The sequence below is a fragment of the Pogona vitticeps genome, chromosome 5 (assembly GCF_051106095.1).
Source record: "Pogona vitticeps strain Pit_001003342236 chromosome 5, PviZW2.1, whole genome shotgun sequence".
Classification (NCBI taxonomy): Eukaryota; Metazoa; Chordata; class Lepidosauria; order Squamata; family Agamidae; genus Pogona; species Pogona vitticeps.
In genome coordinates, this window is record NC_135787.1 from 54082995 (window position 1) to 54101393 (window position 18399).

Consider the following 18399-nt stretch of genomic DNA (forward strand, 5'->3'; position numbering starts at 1 on the left):
CTCTTTGCTAGACCTGGACTTTCAGTGACCCAGTGAAGTCAGCTGGGGTCCACTTGGACAGACTGGGGGGGGGGGTTAGTGTCAGAAACTCAACCTTCTGGGGATGTGGGAGAGGGGACAGTTAATATAAATTCTGTTCTATTAATAGAAGCTGTCAGGATTTTAAAACTCAAGCTTGAACTCATAGAGTTATTGTCTGAGCACTTCCCAGCTGCTGAACACGGGGAGGGGGAGCAGTGGCAGTCACACACACCCTATCTATTTGTGGCTGCCTTTTCAGTGCTCACCACTCATTCTGGATTTGAAAGAAGCCCTATTCAGTTGGTACCTTATCTGCCATTGTCAACATGGATAAAGAAGGAAAGCTAGACCTGCCCGCCATTCACTTTCTGCATATTTATTGTATTTATTTAAAATATTTTACCCTGCCTTTCTCCTTAAAAGGAGCCAAGACAACTTACCTCATTAAAAGGCAAAATAAAAGCTGACACCAGTGAGTATACAGATACTTAAAAGGATCAAATACTATACAAAAAACATAAGTAGCACCAAAACACATTCAAAGCAGTAAGGCACAACAATCCATTAAAAAAAAAAACCACTCAAGCAGTCAGTCCCTCAGGGAAGCTTGCCTAAAGAGAAAAGTCTTTGCCTGCTTGCCGAAGGACATCAGAGGTGAGAGCCAGACTTGCCTCTTGTGGGATGGAGTTTGGAGCAACAACAAAGAAGACCTTTTCCCAAGTCCCCCCCCCCAAAAAAAAACATACCTGTGAAGGCAGTGGGAACAAGAGAAAGGTGTCTCCTGATGATCTAAACAGTCAAACAGGCTCATAAAGGGAGATGCATTTCTTGAGAACTTGGACCCACAATGTTCAGGGCTTTATTTGTTAGGGCCAACACCTTGAAGTCAGCCCAGAAATGGATCAGCAGCCAGTGGAGCTGCTGTAACAAGAGGGTTATGTGATCCCTGTAACAAGCCCTAGTCAGGAATTTGGCTGCTGTATGTGAGCAAGGATTACTCAAAAGAGGTGAAGTTCTTGCGTAGGCTCCCTTTATAAGAAAGAACTCCAGAAAACCTGGGTTCTTGTTACATATAAAGCCTATGTCGGAGCAGGAACCTCTCTTCAGACTTGTCCATGTGCATATGGAAAAAGCAGCAAAGGAGACTTATGCTAGCTGCTCTTTTCCATTTGATGAAGCCAGATAAAGGCATCCCTGAATAGGGCTAAAATTGACAGCACCCAGTGAGAAATCACACACACATACAGGTCTATGACACATGGCAGTCATTATCTCACTCCTTAGCCTTAAATATTATAGCATGACATTGATTCAAAACAATTGGATCCTTCCTTGTCCTCTTCCCTCCCTTTTTTCTTGCATGTCAAGGCAAGCCTTCCTGGGCTTCTTAAGCCACAGTTTTGCACTGCATCCAAACCAGGGTGTGGGCAAACTTGAACGGCTTGAGAGCTATTCTCCAAATTTGCTGGCACCTCACATGTTCACCCCTTGCAAAGTGTCATGGCACCTGGGATGTTCCTTCTCAGAGGATGACATGTGTCAACTGGATGGTTATAAGGATCAGCCAGCAAACCCAGACCAGGGACACCCAAGATAGAGCCTGTCCTGCCCCGAAAAGACTCATTGTTTCCAGATAGAGATGAAGCCCTGGAAAAAAAGATTCTCTAGTCAGTCCCTAGGAATGTGAACAGAGCAAAGCCCAGCTGTAGCAAGGTCAGCAGCTACAGCTAAAGCCACTATGAGTAGCTGATTAACAGCAGCTGGTACGAGGGAGTTTGGGCGAGATTCCAAGCATCATGATGCTGCTGAGGAGCAAGGTGTATTTCTGTCTGGCCTTGCTCCCAATACTCCTTATTCCCCTGATTGATGGCTCTCCAACCAACGTGACCCAACTGCTTCGTGACTGTGCCTCTGCCTGCATTATTGACCTGGTAAGACCTTGATTTATAAAGAGGCTATAACTGATATCCTGCCAGTTCTTCTTGGTTCTCCTTCAGCATTGGTTAATGGCTCCCTGGTGTCCCCACTTAGCCTGGCTTTGGGCATTGCCCTTTGCACTCTGATCATAACTGCTTATGTCCAGAGGCAGCATTTGCTGCAGAAAAAACAGGATAGGGGGCAGGGCCCAGGTGGGAAGGGTGTGGCCACAATAGGAGGGCGTGGGCACCTTCCAAATTCACTTTTTAAAATTAAATAGCTAAAAAGTAATTTTCATAGATTAGAATGATGGATTTGCTGTTTTTTAAAAAAAATTTTTACACTAATGTACTATAAGTTCAGAGAAAGTTTTTATTACGGTTTTAGATTTAATGAAGGAATTTTTTAAAAAAGATTTTAATATGGCTTAAAAAGGAAAGAGAAATGAAATGAGAACTGATGCTCTGAATCATGGCTTCTCTGTTGCTTATATAGCATCTTCTCAGTTTCATAGCTTTTTCTCTTCAGTGAGTGTTAATTAAAACTATTTAGTTCTGAAAGAGAGATTCTTATATTTTTCTGAAAAATAATTATTCTACTCTGTATTTACTTTAATAATCTTGAATTAACAATGAAGCATTTGATGTTTATTTCCTAGAATGATACTCCCATGCTTATTATAATAATTGTTATTTCTGGATATCGAATTCCAGGAATGAAATGAAAGAGTCCACCTGCATCCTGTGGCCACAGTTTGTCCACTCTTCATGATACTGTGTAACTGTAAACCAGGATTATAAACTGTGGTCTGGTGCTGGTTTACATATAAGAATTTTCTGATACACATAACTAATACCGATTTAACAAATTTAATAGCTACGTCTCTACTGGCTAAAAGGAAGAAATGTATCACCAAAAAAAGAGAGAAAAGAAGAGAATACAGATCTGCATTTCCTGATTTTCTATTACATTCATATGTGAAGGGAGTTTTATTTCTAAAAGTCAGGGCAAAGAGCAGATCAACAAACAGACTGCATCACAGGATAAAAGAAAGCAAAAGTAGAAATGACTACAAGGCAGAGAAAAATAAAAGGTGACACAGTTGTAGAAAATCAGATGGGAAAATGATTTAAATTACTAGTCTCAGAAGCCAAACCATTTCATAATTAACAGAAAGTCTTTGAGGCCTGGGTCCATCTCATCTATTGTTATAAATCCAGTCTGAGTTGTAGGCGGGCCATCAATATTCCAATTCATCATTTGGGTAGTTCATAATCATCACCTTATTGGACACTGAAGAAACAAAGAATCGTCAGTGCAGTTCAGGACTGTTTGCAACATGTCAAGGTTGCAATTAGGGCTGCCAAAAGGCTCCTCCAGCCTGTGAAATGTTGTAAGATTCAGCATGTTGTCCCCATTCCTTGCTGATAAAAAAAACACAAAAACTTACTCTGAGCAGATTTTGCAAACTATTTTCATCAAGGCATATATTGCTACTTTTTAATATTATTATTGAGTTGATGATTTGGGCTTGAGAAAGAAGAGAGTGAAATTCATAACTGGTTTATTCTATACAGTGGTGCCTCGCTTAACGGGTGCCCCGTTTAATGATGAAATTGCATAGCGATGAAGATTTTGCGATTGCTTTTGCAATCACTTTGAGATGTTCCCTATGGGAATCAATTTGCGATGATCGGCACCCTGTTTTGCTTACCGATCATTGCAAAGCGATGATTTTTTAAAAGCTGATTGGCGGTTCCAAAATGGCCACGGGTAAAAAAATGGCCGCCCACTGTTTTCTGGGGTGGATTCCTCGCTTACCGGGCAGCAAAAATGGCCGCCGTATGGAGGATTTTCGCTTAAAGGTGAGTCTGAAGCCCATAGGAACACATTGAAGGGGTTTCAATGCATTCCTATGGGCTTTTTAATATCGCATAGCGACAAAATCGCTTTGCAGAGATTTTTGTTGCACCGATTATCGTCGCTATGTGAGGCACCACTGTATTGTCCTTTCTTTCCTCCAAGCAGTTTGAAGTAGCTTGTTTGTTTAATCTGTTACCACACTTTGTGAGCTTGTTTAGATGGTAACTTGTTTAAGAAAACCTGATGAATTTTATAGGTAGATATTTGTAGTGGATATGTTTTTTAAAATAACTCCAGTATCATGAGAGAGATTCATTTTCATGAAGTTCCAGAAATAAAAAAAGATCTGGTTTTATAACACTGGTCAAAATCTTGTTGTTTATCATAGTAAATCACATTGGAGTATGCCCACAGAATCCATAGGGGTTTAGTGAGTCAACTCCTCCATAAGTTCCATTGATTCACATGGGCCTACTCTGTGACTTACTATGCAAAAGTTTGAGTAGGCCCATGTGAATTAATATGAAGGAGTTCCCTCAGTAAATCTCCATTGATTCAGTGGGCCTACTCTAACACAATTTACTACAGTAAGCAACAGGATTTTGGCCATTGTGTGATCTTAACACTGTTTCAGAGCTATTGACTGACTAATTCAAGCCACATTTACTAAAGTCTTGGAGTAGCTGTTTCTCTTCTTGTTTAGGTCTGAAAGATAAAAAGAACTGACAGTAATCAAAATCAGGGGAAGAAGTTGTAAGACTGGATAAATGTTTTAGATAAAGGGCTTGAGAACTCAATTGGACATCCTACCTTTTTTAGATACGGCTCGTATGTGTCAGAAGAGGTTCAGCAGTGGATCAGACTCGATCCAAACAGAGGCTTGAAAAGTACACAATGCAGGCAGCAGAATGTCATCAGCAAATTGATCCAAAGTTATAATCAATTGAATAATCACTCATAGGAAATAAAATATTTTCAAAACTGTGAACCTACTATATATTTAACCTATACATTTCCATAATTATGTCAATGACAAAGAATGATGTTTTTGAATCTAGAATGATTAACATACTACCAATTATGTGGGTCTTGAAAAATGACTGTTAAATTGTTCATTAATTTTATAAAATGAATATCATGTCATATCTTAAGAAAAATTTCTCTTTCCTCTACTTTATAGAACAGACACATGCATTTTTGATGTGTCTAACATTATTATTGCATTATCATTATTACAGTATATGAATAATCATATTCAATTTAAAATTGCTTTCCATGAATCAGACTTTTAAAATCAGAAGCACTGTGGTAGGTTAATAACAATAAGAAAACATGATATTATTACCTTTTATGATAATGCTTCCAAAAACCAGATACATAAAAGAATTAAACACAGTTGATCTCCATCTCTAAATGCAGTAATATACTTTTAGTGAGATTGTGCACATGGTTGGTTAATGACTTCCAAACAAGCAAGATTGTCCTAGTTATTTAACAGTTCCAAAACTCTGAAGGTTATCAATGAAGGATAGGGAGTAATAAACAGGAAAAGGAAAAAGTAACACGGAGGGAAGAGGAAAACAAGCATTGGAATAGCTCTTCATGGAAATTCAATTGTCCCTTGGTTTACTGGTGAAACTTTGAAGCCAGTGTGTACTGCTTTTCATAATACACCATCTTGGCTGAAATCCTTTTGCTTAGTGCAGTAAATCACAACTAGAGTAGGCTCATTGAATTAGTGGGGATTTAATGAATCAAGTCCTGCATAAGTTCAATTGATTCAATAAGTCTACTGTAGTTCTGGCTTATTAAGCAACAGGATTTCAGCGTTTGTGTCATATTTCAAATTCAATGTAGGAACATCTCAGTTTTATTTTAGTTGATACAGACCAGCCCCATGCTTTCCCTTTCATGTAGATCCCATCTGGCAAATAGCAAACCATTTTTATTTATTTATTTGCAACTTAGATTAATTCAGTCAAGGGCTCTCTGTATAGCTCTGGAACAGGATATATACCCTAGAGCGAACATGTTCTTTTTGACATTTTTATTGCACAGAGTTCAGGAAGGCAATTGGCACCATTTAGCAGCTGGCTCACTGTCAAACAATCCTCAAAAGCCACCCACTCTGAGATCCTTCCAAAAATGATCAACCCTGAAAACTGCAAGACAAATAAAATCTTCTCAATGTATGCACTGATTTTACTTTAGCTGCATTCCCAGTCATTTCTTTTTTCCTTCATTTTCTGCCTAAAATGAAGAATTAATGTAAATATTTGTAGAGATGAGCAATGCAATGGCTAAATGTAATTCTCCATATCAGTGGCATTACGATCCAGCAGTAAGTTTGGCATTATGTGATGGTGGTAGATATCAGTTGTAGCAGGTGTAGCAAACACCCTGTCTTCCTATATATATAGTGGTATTGGCCTGCACCAACAGGAGCTGTTGGGAGGCAGAGGCAGAGAAACCAGGAGGAGGGGTGAGTCAAAGAGAGAAAAGGCAATCAGTTTAAGTCAGAGAGGAGAGTCTGACATGAGAAGGGACTGAGAGTCAGAGATGAGGGTCTGAAGTAGACGTTAGTCTGTGGTAGTTAGAGGAGGTAGCAGAGTTAGGAGTTAAGAGTGTGGAACTTACAGAGAGCTAAAAGAGTTAAGGGTGAAACAAGTTATTAATAATCAAATGAATATATTAAAGTCTATGAAAAACCTCTTTAAGCAAACTGTAATCAATAAACCTGTGTTTTCAACTTTATACTCAGCTTGGACCTCAATCTTTCTAATTAAAGGGTGTTGGCAGAGGTCAACTGGTGGCAGGGAGGTAAAAGATGTGTTGAGATACTTGCATGAGCTCTGTGTTTGGTGAAACAAGCAAGGGCCAGATGGGTAAACATCACAGCAGGTAAAGGTAAGTTTTGACCCCCTTAACACATCTTGCATTGCATAGGATATACCACAAGCTTCTGCTCCAGGAGTTGTACCACAAGCAGCTGCTTTCAATTCACAAAGGTTGAATATGTTCAGAAAGTAAACAGTACTCACTGAATTTGTAACTATCATAGATGTAGGCCATTTTGATTTAGCATGACATCTCAAAGAGAGACTTTTTGACCACGTGGGAGTCATTGCCTCCAGATGAAAGCATGAAAAAGAGCACTGTTTTTTCTTATCATTATCTCCACGAATTGTGGAAACTGTCATTGCAAAACTAGCGTTCTTTCCCAGCATAGAAGGTTGTCTGATGGTTAAGAAAGAAAATCCCTGAAGATGCCCCCCACTACTTTAATCCTTAAAAAATCCATGCAGGAATATAGAACTCTTCTGCATTATGTGCAATTTGCATTCAGTATTATTTCTGTTATTTGCACTATCTTGCTTCATTTTCACACATCAACCACTCTCATGTTTTTCTCTTGTTGACAGTGGAACAAAATGCCTCAGCCTGGGAAAAGGAGATGTGGGAGGACCTGACCAATGAGGATTTGCATCCCTAGGAGAGAGTAGGATGAAAATAGAGCAGTATTGGGAGACTGCAAGGTATATGGGGGGGGGGGGACTTTCTTTTCACTTTCTAAATCCAGCTTGCTCTGTCTGCCCACAGATATAAAACTTCTCGTACTAAGTAATGAGACTCTGACACCCCTTTCACAAGAGGTAAGAAAATTCCCAGGGAAGGAGTGGTCTGCCTTCTTCTCCAGTCCTTCTGGGATTAATGAAGTCACGAGCATAATCGTAACTCTGATATTATCAAGTTCCTAACTGATCTGCTGACAAAAGAATCTCTACCCAGTGATTTGGCCAGGAGCCCACCTCCACTTATTCTCCTTTTTTACTTGACCAATATATTCCCAGATCACACCTGTAGGAGCTGTCTGTGCCCTGGGGTCAGCAGTAAGTAGCCAAAGCTGAAACTACGATGGATTGAATCCACAGTGACTCCTGCCATATCAAGTGATGTGAAGCCTATCAAGTGATGAAATGCCTAAAAGGCATTTGATCAGATTCTTTTCTGCTCTGTTTTTTACTGATATATCCACAGTATCTGCACCTTTTCCCCCATCAGCTCTCTGTCTGTCCCATTCCCACCATCGCCATTTGCCAGCCCTTTGTCCTCCTTTGACCACCATCATTTTAAAGATTTTTTCCCCCTCTGCATCTCCATTTGCATTAACCTGTAATTAAAATTGTGCATCCTAAGCAGGCACACAAAAACATTTTTAAAAAGATTTTAAAGGGGGAATAAGAGCAGAGCATGCTATTCTCATCAGGTGATATCATACCCAGCTCCTTGCACGCCTATAGCAACGGAGTGCACACTGGATTAAAACAAAAGAGTGCTGTACTTCAGGCTGTGTTACAAGCTAGGCCATTCCTATTTGCAGCCAACCTACAGCAAATGCATTTTCCTTGGTTTACTACAAATGTTTAGTTCCTGCCCTCCTTAAGGATTCCTAGCTATTATCTCTGATTAGAGATAGCAGTTATCTGGTCAGAGATATCAGTGGTGTTTCCTCTCCTTGCTACCTTTGGGAGCTGGTCTCATTTATTGGAGATGGAAAGATAACATTTACAGAGGAAGCAGACTATCATATAATTCAATGCATGCATTTGTTCCTTTTGGGACGAGCATCACATATAAAGGGGGAAGCACATTCGTTCAACAAAAGGGAGAAGAAAAAAGAAAGTGTATTGATTACCTCAGTAGAAGACAGGTGCGTGTGAAATGTTCATACAATGTTTATTAATAGATGCACATTTAGAAATTAGCATTATTATTATTTATATGGACATATAGTAGCCCCTGTAGGCAAGACCAATCTAGAGACTTATTAGTTCTTTCTGCAAGCTCAATTTGCCTGCTTCATTTGTCCACTCCTACCTGTTGATGGGAAACTTCCTTGTTTTCCTTCCTCCTCCTTAATAATCTTTAAATTGGATTTGGACTAGTTTATCCCTTAACCAGGGATGTGGTGGCGCTGCAGGCTAAACCGCAGAAGCCTGTGCTGCAGGGTCAGAAGACCAAGCAGTCGTAAGATCGAATCTACACGACGGAGTGAGTGCCCGTCACTTGTCCCAGCTCCCGCCAACCTAGCGGTTCGAAAGCATGTAAATGCGAGTAGATAAATAGGGACCACCTCGGTGTGAAGGTAACAGCGTTCCGTGTCTAAGTTGCACTGGCCATGTGACCATGGAAGATTGTCTTCGGACAAAACGCTGGCTCTATGGCTTGGAAACGGGGATGAGCACCGCCCCCTAGAGTCGAACACGACTGGACAAAAATTGTCAAGGGGAACCTTTACCTTTACCTTATCCCTTAACCAGAGTTCTGTAAAACTGGAGAGGGCACTGTCTCAAATCCTCTTCCACCTCAGTTCCACTTTTCTTGCCTATTCAGTTCTGAACAAAAGAAATTATGCTGATTTAACTCAAGGGATCCTGTGAGGGAGACATTCTCTAGAAGTTGTAAACTGTGAAGATTAAATGCTATGTAAATTGTACCTAGTAGAGCAAATAAATGTATTTTTTTCTAAGGACTCAAATGGGGATAGAGCTGGCATGGAAATGAAGCCCTAAGCAGCAATGAAAGACTGCAGTGAAGCATTCTACTAAACATGCCGACTTAGAAGCTGTAGCTAGCCTAATCTTCTTCTGCCAGGATTTTAAAAGAACAAAAAGTCTTCATCAAGAGAGTTGTGTGCAAGGATGTAAAAGAGTGTCTGGACATATCAAGACATTCCAATGGAAAAAAAATGAACCATGACAACATTTTCCCTTTCTGCTCAAGCACTTTAAATCAGCAACATTAGAAAAACAAAACAAATGCCTTTGTATTAAGAACTTGTACTTGTGTGTGTGTGTGTGTGTGTGTGTGTGTGTGTGTGTGTGTGTGTGTGTGTGTGTGTGTGTGTGTGTGTGTGTGTGTGTGTGTGTGTGTGTGTGTGTGTGTGTGTGTGTGTGTATTAAAGACCTCTTATTTTACCCAAAATTACAATGGGATTTGGGGCCAAAGGTGGAAGGTTTTTTGTTGCAGTAGGGTTGGGGGTAACGCTCCAAATAAAGAAAAAACACATTCTCATAATCTGACCCAGTGAGTAGAAAATGTCTTCTTTTGCTGTTATTCTCACTTTTAAAATAAAAAAATATATTCATACTGATGCAGTAATTTGTGACACCATAAGAATTCCAAACTGAGAATTAACATTAAGGTTTACAGCTAGAGTAAGTCTACAGTAATGCTTAGGTTAAAGTTTGATGTACACTTTTTGTATATTATGAGTTTGCTACAAATTCCAGTGCCTCTCCCAACCCAAATGATGCCAAATGATGACAGTGGAGGATCTCATCTCTGCTGCTTGGCCTTACAATCTGCCAAAAAATGGCTTGAGATTTTTTTCTTAACACATTGTGTAGGTGGGGAAAATTGCAAAAACAGTAGACTTGTTGGAATTTTTTGTTTTGTTTTCAACTTCTGATGTCTGTTTTTTAAAAAAACGTACAAAAGAAGTGGGCAAAACCTGGAAACATACAAAACATGTGAAGCCTGCACTGGAGTTCTAGTTACCTGTGATAAAGTGGCACCAGATTCAGTTATTTATGGGTAAAATCTTGAGTCTTCTGTTCTTTTGTTGTTCTCACCTTTATATCATCCCACACTGCTAGAATATTTGCTGGGTAGTTTTCAACATAAGTATGCAAACAACAACTTGCCTCCCCAGTGAGCTGGGTACACATTTTACTGACCTGGAAAGGAAGGCTGAATCAACCTTGAGCCAAATACGTGAACTAGTTAGGATCAATCTGAGGTCATGAGCAGAGGCTTGACTGCAATACTGGAGTTTAACCACTGTGCCATGGGGCTCAGCTCTGTTTGTATTACAGAATCACAATAATGATGAGCAGTACGCATATCAAACAGAACAAACGAGGCAAAAACATGGTGTCTTAAAGATTGTTATATTTTAATGTAAGCTTTCATGGATCAAGTCCACTTTCTCAGATTGAAGAGTGAGACTATACAACTGTCATATTTACAAACTGCTTCATGACTACGTGAGGATACAGATGTGAGACAAAGTAGCAATGGTTCATCAGTAAAGGAATAGGCTATCAGGCAGGGAATAATTGAAATTATCATTCTATAAGGTAACAATTCGATTCTTCAAGAAAGCGTGGGTTTATGAATGTAGGATATTGTGTTTCTGTATCTATGGTTCAAAATGCCAAGAAAAGGACTGATATTGCTGCACAATATAGTGCCCATGTTGCCAGCAGGAAAAAAATGTCAAATTTGCATAACAAAGACCAGTCTGAATGTCGACAACACCAAAGGCAGCAAGCAACATGGTCAACAGGATACCCTCTTGTGCTCTCTACTATTCATAAGGTGACACCAAACAAAGGAAAATCCCAATAGGTGACTCCTTGTTTATCAGTTGACCACTTCTTGCCCAAACACAAAGCAATTAGCAGTGCTGTTTTTCAACAAGTTCTCTAGTTATATATTGTTTGGAGCCACAAAGTAGTTAAAATTCTTAGAAGAAATGGTAGTGAGCACAAGAGGGTGTCCCACAGATCATTTGACTGCTGACATGGGTGTTGTCAACATTCAGGCTACCAATTGCTATGTAAAGTTTGGCATCCCTTTTCCTACTGGCATGATACTGTGCAGCAACATCATACAATTTCCTTGTGTTTGAATTGTAGGTACAGAGAAATAATATCCCACATTAATAAATGGGAGGTTTTTAAATAAACGAATTTACTAACACTTAATCTCAGTCCAACAGCAAATGTAGTTTAGAACAGGGACCTCATAGTCTTTTTATCATTTGAACAATAATGTGAGGCTTTATGTTTCAAGGTTTTTTTAGAAAAACCTAATCACAACATATTTTAAGATTTGATTTATAATTTTAATGACAAAAGAATAGTCTAAATGTTTTGCACTCACAACTAACTGAATGGCTTGCATAAATGAATAGATCAACAAATAACAGAAGTTCTCCCAGATTTTATCTTTTATGGTTGTTCTGGGTTTTTCGGGCTCTTTGGCCGTGTTCTGAAGTTGTTCTTCCTGACGTTTCACCAGTCTCTGTGGCCAGCATCTTCAGAGGACAGCAACCTGTACTCTGGTGTAGTTGGCTTGGCACTCCCAAATCAACTACACCAGAGTACAGGTTGCTGTCCTCTGAAGATGCCGGCCACAGAGACTGGTGAAACATCAGGAAGAACAACCTTCAGAACACGGCCAAAGAGCCTGAAAAACCCAGAACAACCATTAGATCATGGCCGTGAAAGCCTTCACGAATATATTTATCTTTTATCTTTGTCATTCTGATTTGGAGGACACCTTGAAAATATTGTTTAGTGACAAATTAATTTTCATCATACATCAAACAGTTATTATGCTCTTTGTGCAAAGAAAGTAGGGACTATGTGAGCACAGGGCTTAGAAAACTGGGAATGACATTCAGATAATGATAGACTATCCTATCTTGCACACATAATGAGAATACAGAACTGACCAAAAAAGACAATACTGCTGGGAAAAATTGATGAGGAAGAGGGGGAGTAGGAAAAGAGGAACACTTAACATGAGACTCCACTTGACTCAATAAAGGAAGCCACATATGTTAATCTGAACAGAACTTACTGGAAAAGATAATATTGCTAGGAAGGAGAGGCAGTAGGAAGAGAGAAAAGCCTAACATGGGATGTTGGTTTGCAAGATCTGATCAGAGTTCTTAATGGTTGGACATTTGGAAGGTCTTTAACTCATAGTCACTACACATCACAAGTGAATTAATGACACATATCAACTTGGGACTTTTAATTGTAAAGTGACAAGATGGCTGGAATAGTCTTGTCCTGATTTATAGAGTCAAAAGGTAGGTAGGTAGGTAGGTAGGTAGGTAGGTAGGTAGGTAGGTAGGTAGGTAGGTAGGTAGGTAGGTAGGTAGGTAGGTAGGTAGGTAGGTAGGTAGGTAGGTAGGTAGGTAGGTAGGTAGGTTGGTTGGTTGGTTGGTTGGTTGGTTGGTTGGTTGGTTGGTTGGTTGGTTGGTTGGTTGGTTGGTTGGTTGGTTGGTTGGTTGGTTGGTTAGTTAGTTAGTTAGTTAGTTAGTTAGTTAGTTAGTTAGTTAGTTAGTTCAGTTGCCCCAGACATGGAGCTGATTCCTCTTTTGAAAACTTATATGCGGAGACTCTTTGGTCTCAGAAATCCTGAGAAAATGTGGGCTTTTTCAGTCTTTAAAGAAAACCTCTCTTTGACTTTCCCATGACCTTTCCCTGCCCTACAGCCTTCTCTACAGGAAGCTACAACATTGTATCTATTTTCAACACTCTTGCTGATAAGCCTGTTACACACATGCTTAGCCTTATAACAAAGTCACATCTTTCCCTTCGGAAGGCCTTTTTTAAGGATCAACATTTCAGCTCTCGGAGCCTGGATTTTGCCCAAATTTTAAAAAGCAAGCAGGGCCAAACCTTCTCTTTCAAAATAAGCAAGATTGGTCTTTTAAAATTTATATGAGCTATTTTAAATTCAAGAACATCTAGCATCACCCATTCCTCAATGGGGGGATAGTTTTATATTTTTTTAAATCACAATTTAACTGACTGGTTTTGACTGCCCAAACACAGAGCAAGGGCAAAATCAATCAGCTACAGTTATACCAAATGTGGTGCTGATCTGAAGCCCAGTTTAAAAATTATAATTTTTTGTTTGGGCTGCCCCTATTAGTGCTTTTATAAATTTGTAGCACAAATCCTTTCTGCACACATACTGAGTCATGTAACTAAACTTCCTGTTTTAATTCTGAAAATCTATTTCCCACTTTTCTGAAATCACAGTATGGATCACACTCGGGCTTTTCTGACACTTCTGGTTCTGCTGGTTTTGCTCTTTTATACCAAAACCAAAGAAAAATTTGGGGAGAACTCCCTTTGCAACACATAACAAGCAGTTATGTATTAACATCTATTTTAGTTTATTCAAAGTAGTAGAGTAATTGTCTTCTAGAACGTATATATCACACTAGCCAATTTTAGTCTGAATAGTTATGCAAATCCTGAAGGAAGATGAATGCAGACAGTCATCTTGTTTGAAAGACTGTGAACATATTGTTGCAAATACAGGAGCAATATATTTCTGCATTTATCTAACTTGCTTCCTGTTGACTTGTTTCAGTCCCTTCATTTTTCATTGAAGGTAGTTTGGTCAACAAGACAAACAGGTGTATTGGTTTGAAAGTATCATCTTTATCAACAGCATCCATTTTGTGACAACTTTTGTGAAACATATTTTTATATTACAACACATATATTGCTTCTTTTAGAGTTAGATATTGGATTCTTCATGGGCTTGGGATGTAAAAAATATGAAGTCTTATTATCTCTAGGCTATCTATTTTCCTGCACATAGAAGGGGTGTGTGTGGAATGCCCCATCCCAAATTCTGTTGCCTGAGATATTATTTTGTATTTTAATATAATCAATGAATCTCTATTGGTGATAATAACAGATTTTCAAGACTCAGAATTATTTATGTGCAGGACTCTAGCATATAGTCACATATTTATATCAGGAAAAACCACAGAAGCATATTCTATTTTTATATCTGTGTTATAGAAATTGTTACATGAAAATTATACTACATGCAACCACTGCAGTAGAAGAAAGTTAGTTGTTTGATTTTTTTAAGAAAATGTTTGTATTCTAATTTTATTCTGACCACCAGCAAGAGCAAAATTCCTGAAACAAACTTATCTGAAAATGCAAACACACTCCCCACCCCCGCTTTTCATTATTTTAAATGTAAGGGCATGGAATGCATATATCCAGGCACATATGGAAACACCATTCGCTTCTGTACAGGACAATTCTCTGTAGATAACTTCAAATGACTTGAAGTGCCAACCAAAACTGTGGGATATTTTTGAAGAAGGTCCTGGCAGAACAATGCTCCAGAGAAGAATGCTGTGAAAGGTAATAATAACAGGCAACTGAGAAAAGCATCCTCAAGAAATGCTATAGGATAAAAGTCTTGAAAGTACACCTGAAATCAGGCTGTATGTTGCCTTACATATTAAAAGCCACATGAGAGCTTCTGAAGACTCACTGGTTTCTAGAGGAAAGAAAGAAATAGAGGAGTGATGAATAGGCATGTGCACAATGACATTTTTCACATTTCTTTCATTTGGGGATTTTTTTTTCAGGAGGTGCCTCTTTCATTTTCATTCATATTCATTTTTTTTTTTTTTACTATTTATGTTATATGAAAGGGAAAGGCTCTTTCAGGTCATTCATGTCTTATTTCCTCATTTGTGTTTTCTGGCATTCCCAACAACTTTGGAACTCTTTAAACCTATTCTGAAAAAGTAGAGGTAAGGTAACGGAACATCTATCTACTCCAAAAGCAGACAACAGTAAATAAAAAAGTAATGGTGAGGTGAGTGAAAGGGAAAGGAGGAAAATAAAAAAAGAAAGAAAGAAAATAAAAATTGTCATCATATCTACGCAGACCCATTGAAACACCCAAAGAGGTCCAGCACCAACTACAAAGCAAAATCTCCACACCACCACACAAAAGCAGATAAAGTCTCCAGTACTGTCCCCTAATGCACATCACGTCACCACCAGAGACCACACAAAGATGTTCTTCCAGACAAGATACCAGCAACCACCAGTCAATGGGGCGCAAATGTCTTCCCACTAGAGAGAGGATACAGCAAAAGAGAAAGAGTGGAATTCTGTGGTAGATACCATTCTTGCAAATGTGAGAAATGAACTGAACGTGCCTAGAAATTCCTCATTTGTCTTTCTTGGCAGGGAGAAAAATATTTTTGTTCTTCGTTCTGGACTGCAAAGACAAAAGTGAATTTACATTCCTGTCAGAAGCTTAACGTCAGTCCTTCATAGAATAAGAGTGAAAAAGAAAATCCCTTCTGATTTTAGCAGACAATTGTAAGCATGAAGTTATTAAAGGCTAATGACAAAGATAGTCACATATACAGTACCAGTTTCTGGGTCATTTTAAAAATCAGAATGTCTCTTTTTTTGCAATATAATATGCTGTGACAGAAATTACTTTCTCGTTTAACTTTGATTTTTTTCTCTTCTTTTGCATCATGCTGAACAACTTGCAATTTATGAAAACCTGTCCCTATGCAACACTCCTGCAGTTTAGTCAAAATAGCCATTAAGGTACAAAGCCTGAGGTATGGGATAGAGAGATCAGTCTTTTTCCAGTGCATATAAGTTTCAAATGTGTTAATTGTTCAATCTTAATCTGATGTAATTCTAAAATGCGAAACACAGGCACATACTGCTTCACATAATTTTCTGTATTACCGTCTCCGAAAATACATGCTTTGGTAAGCATCCTGTCCTAAAATCCACATTTAGATGCATGTTGATTAGTTTTCTGAGCAGAGAACTGAATCACCCAATTCTAAATAGTGTATAGTTCCAAGAATAATAAGTTTATTCTAGTCTGTGTTCAAGAGGTGCTAATTGGGTTGGTTCTCCTAAAAATGTGGATGAAACCAAATCCTCAAACATCTTTAGCTGAGATATCTGTCTATATCCATTTCCTTGCACTTTTTCCCTGATTTGTTTTTGTACATGAGCTTTACAACATTATTAGTTCAACATGTGATGACTTAGCTATCCAAAAGAGACCCCAAAATTACCTCAATTCTTTACTGCATTTGTTTCTTTCTGCTTCCACTTTATTCTTTCAAGAACAAGCTGTTGCATAGTATGTTTGGGGTGGGGAAATAAAGAAGTATCAGATGAGGATTCTAAAGGGGGAAAGATCAGGGGATGGTACACATAAACCCTGCCCTCCACACACAGAATAGTTTCCTCTAGTATAAAAAAAGCAGAGCAAATTCCTGCTGCACACTCAGTGCAATGTGTAGTTTACTCCTTAGAGTGCAATTCTATACCGACAGATGCAGAGGCCGTCCCTATATAGCACATTGGGATTTCCTTCAATGCCAACGTTTCCTGCCACACCCTTGTTTTTCCTCAGAGTCTTAAGAAGCAGACCCTTCTGATGAGAAAAGAGTTGAAATAGGTTGTTCATGTAAAACAAGAGTTAAATTGGGACCAGTCACGCCAGCTCAATTTCAGCTGTCACTAGCACTTCAGGTATAATTTTTAAAACTGTGTGTGGAAGCCTACTCTGTCTTTAACTTTTGGCTTTATAAATGGCAAACTGTCTCTCTGTGTCTGGATTCCTGATTTATATGGATTTACTATGTTGTATTAAATGCTAAGTAGGACACAGAGCTTGTTCATTTGTCATCTAGTCAATTTCAGGTACAGGTTTTAAATGAATTTTCTATTTAAGTACTGTCTTTGTCGAGGTGCACCAGGTTGCTTCAAGCAGAAATCCTTCTTTTTCTCCAGAACTGCTGTTCAGCATCTTGAGGATAAATGATGGCATGGTGATGTCAATCTTTATTAGAAATCGGAAAAAGAAATGTAATAAATTCAGATAATTTTTTTAACACTCCGTACTTCAGGTTTAACCAATAATGGTGTGATACTGACAGTCTTCCAAATCTTTTTTTTAACCTTTAAGGGGGGGGGGAGAGATGTGTACGATTATGTCCATACATTCAATACTTGTATCTGAGATGTAAATAATCTGAATTTAATGACAAATAATCTTCACTTCACTGAGCTCAACTGTCTGAAAAACAAAAAGTTTAGAATAGAAGTAGAAAGCCAAAGGATGCTGTGCAATATGAATGCTCAAGAAACTCCGGGAGCATTAGCAGTCAGAATCTGCTGCCGGTGTAACCAGGGAATAGATGCCACTCAGTCATGTGCACTGAGTATCTATGATCAGATATGCCCTTTAAAAAATTTATAACCTAAGGGGACTTCTGAATGACTTCCTCAGCTGATTCTTTTACTGCAAAACTTGCCCTTGACAGACAGGGGCAAACGAACTCAAATTAAAACAAAGAATGATATTCTGCCACTAGGATAGACAGTCAACATGAGGGGATAACAATGGAATAACAAAGTCTTCCATACTTCTGTCTAAAGGGAGAGGTACCCTTTGCTTCCTCATGGATAAGCTAGTCCCTACAATTGTCATCGAATCATTTGTATTATATGGAATGAATTTATTTCTGTATTTATTCATTCCATATAATGCAGATTATTTGATGACAATTTTTTGTTTGGTTACAATATTTTTACCCTGTATTTCTCTTTAAAAAGGACCCAAGGTGTCTTACATCATTAAAATACAAAAGGTAAAGCTGAAAACATTAAGTATACAAATACTTAAAAGGATCAAACAAATAACACACTAAATAAAAGCAAACAAATACAACACCAAAAGCACATTTACAGTGGTAAGGCACAACAATCCATCTAAAAACCTCACTGAGGCAGTCACTAAGGGAAAGCTTGCTTAAACAGAAAGGGCTTCGTCTGCTTGCAGAAGTACAGCAAAGTTGGAGTTAGCCAGGGCTCTTCTGGGAGGGACTTCCAAAGTCTGCAAGCAGTGACAGATAAGGCCCTTTCACATATCCCCACCAAACACATCTCTGAAGGTGGTGGGCCTGAGAGAAAGGCC

General features: G+C 38.7%; 1 long non-coding RNA gene across 1 annotated transcript; it reads left to right on the plus strand.

The window, feature by feature from the left end:
* The first annotated feature begins 1796 nt into the window (after positions 1-1796).
* LOC110084270 (uncharacterized) lies at positions 1797-18148 on the plus strand. Its single transcript, XR_002301459.3, has 3 exons — positions 1797-1952; positions 7224-7337; positions 9333-18148. It is a non-coding gene; the product is annotated as an uncharacterized LOC110084270 (long non-coding RNA).
* Positions 18149-18399: the final 251 nt, after the last annotated feature.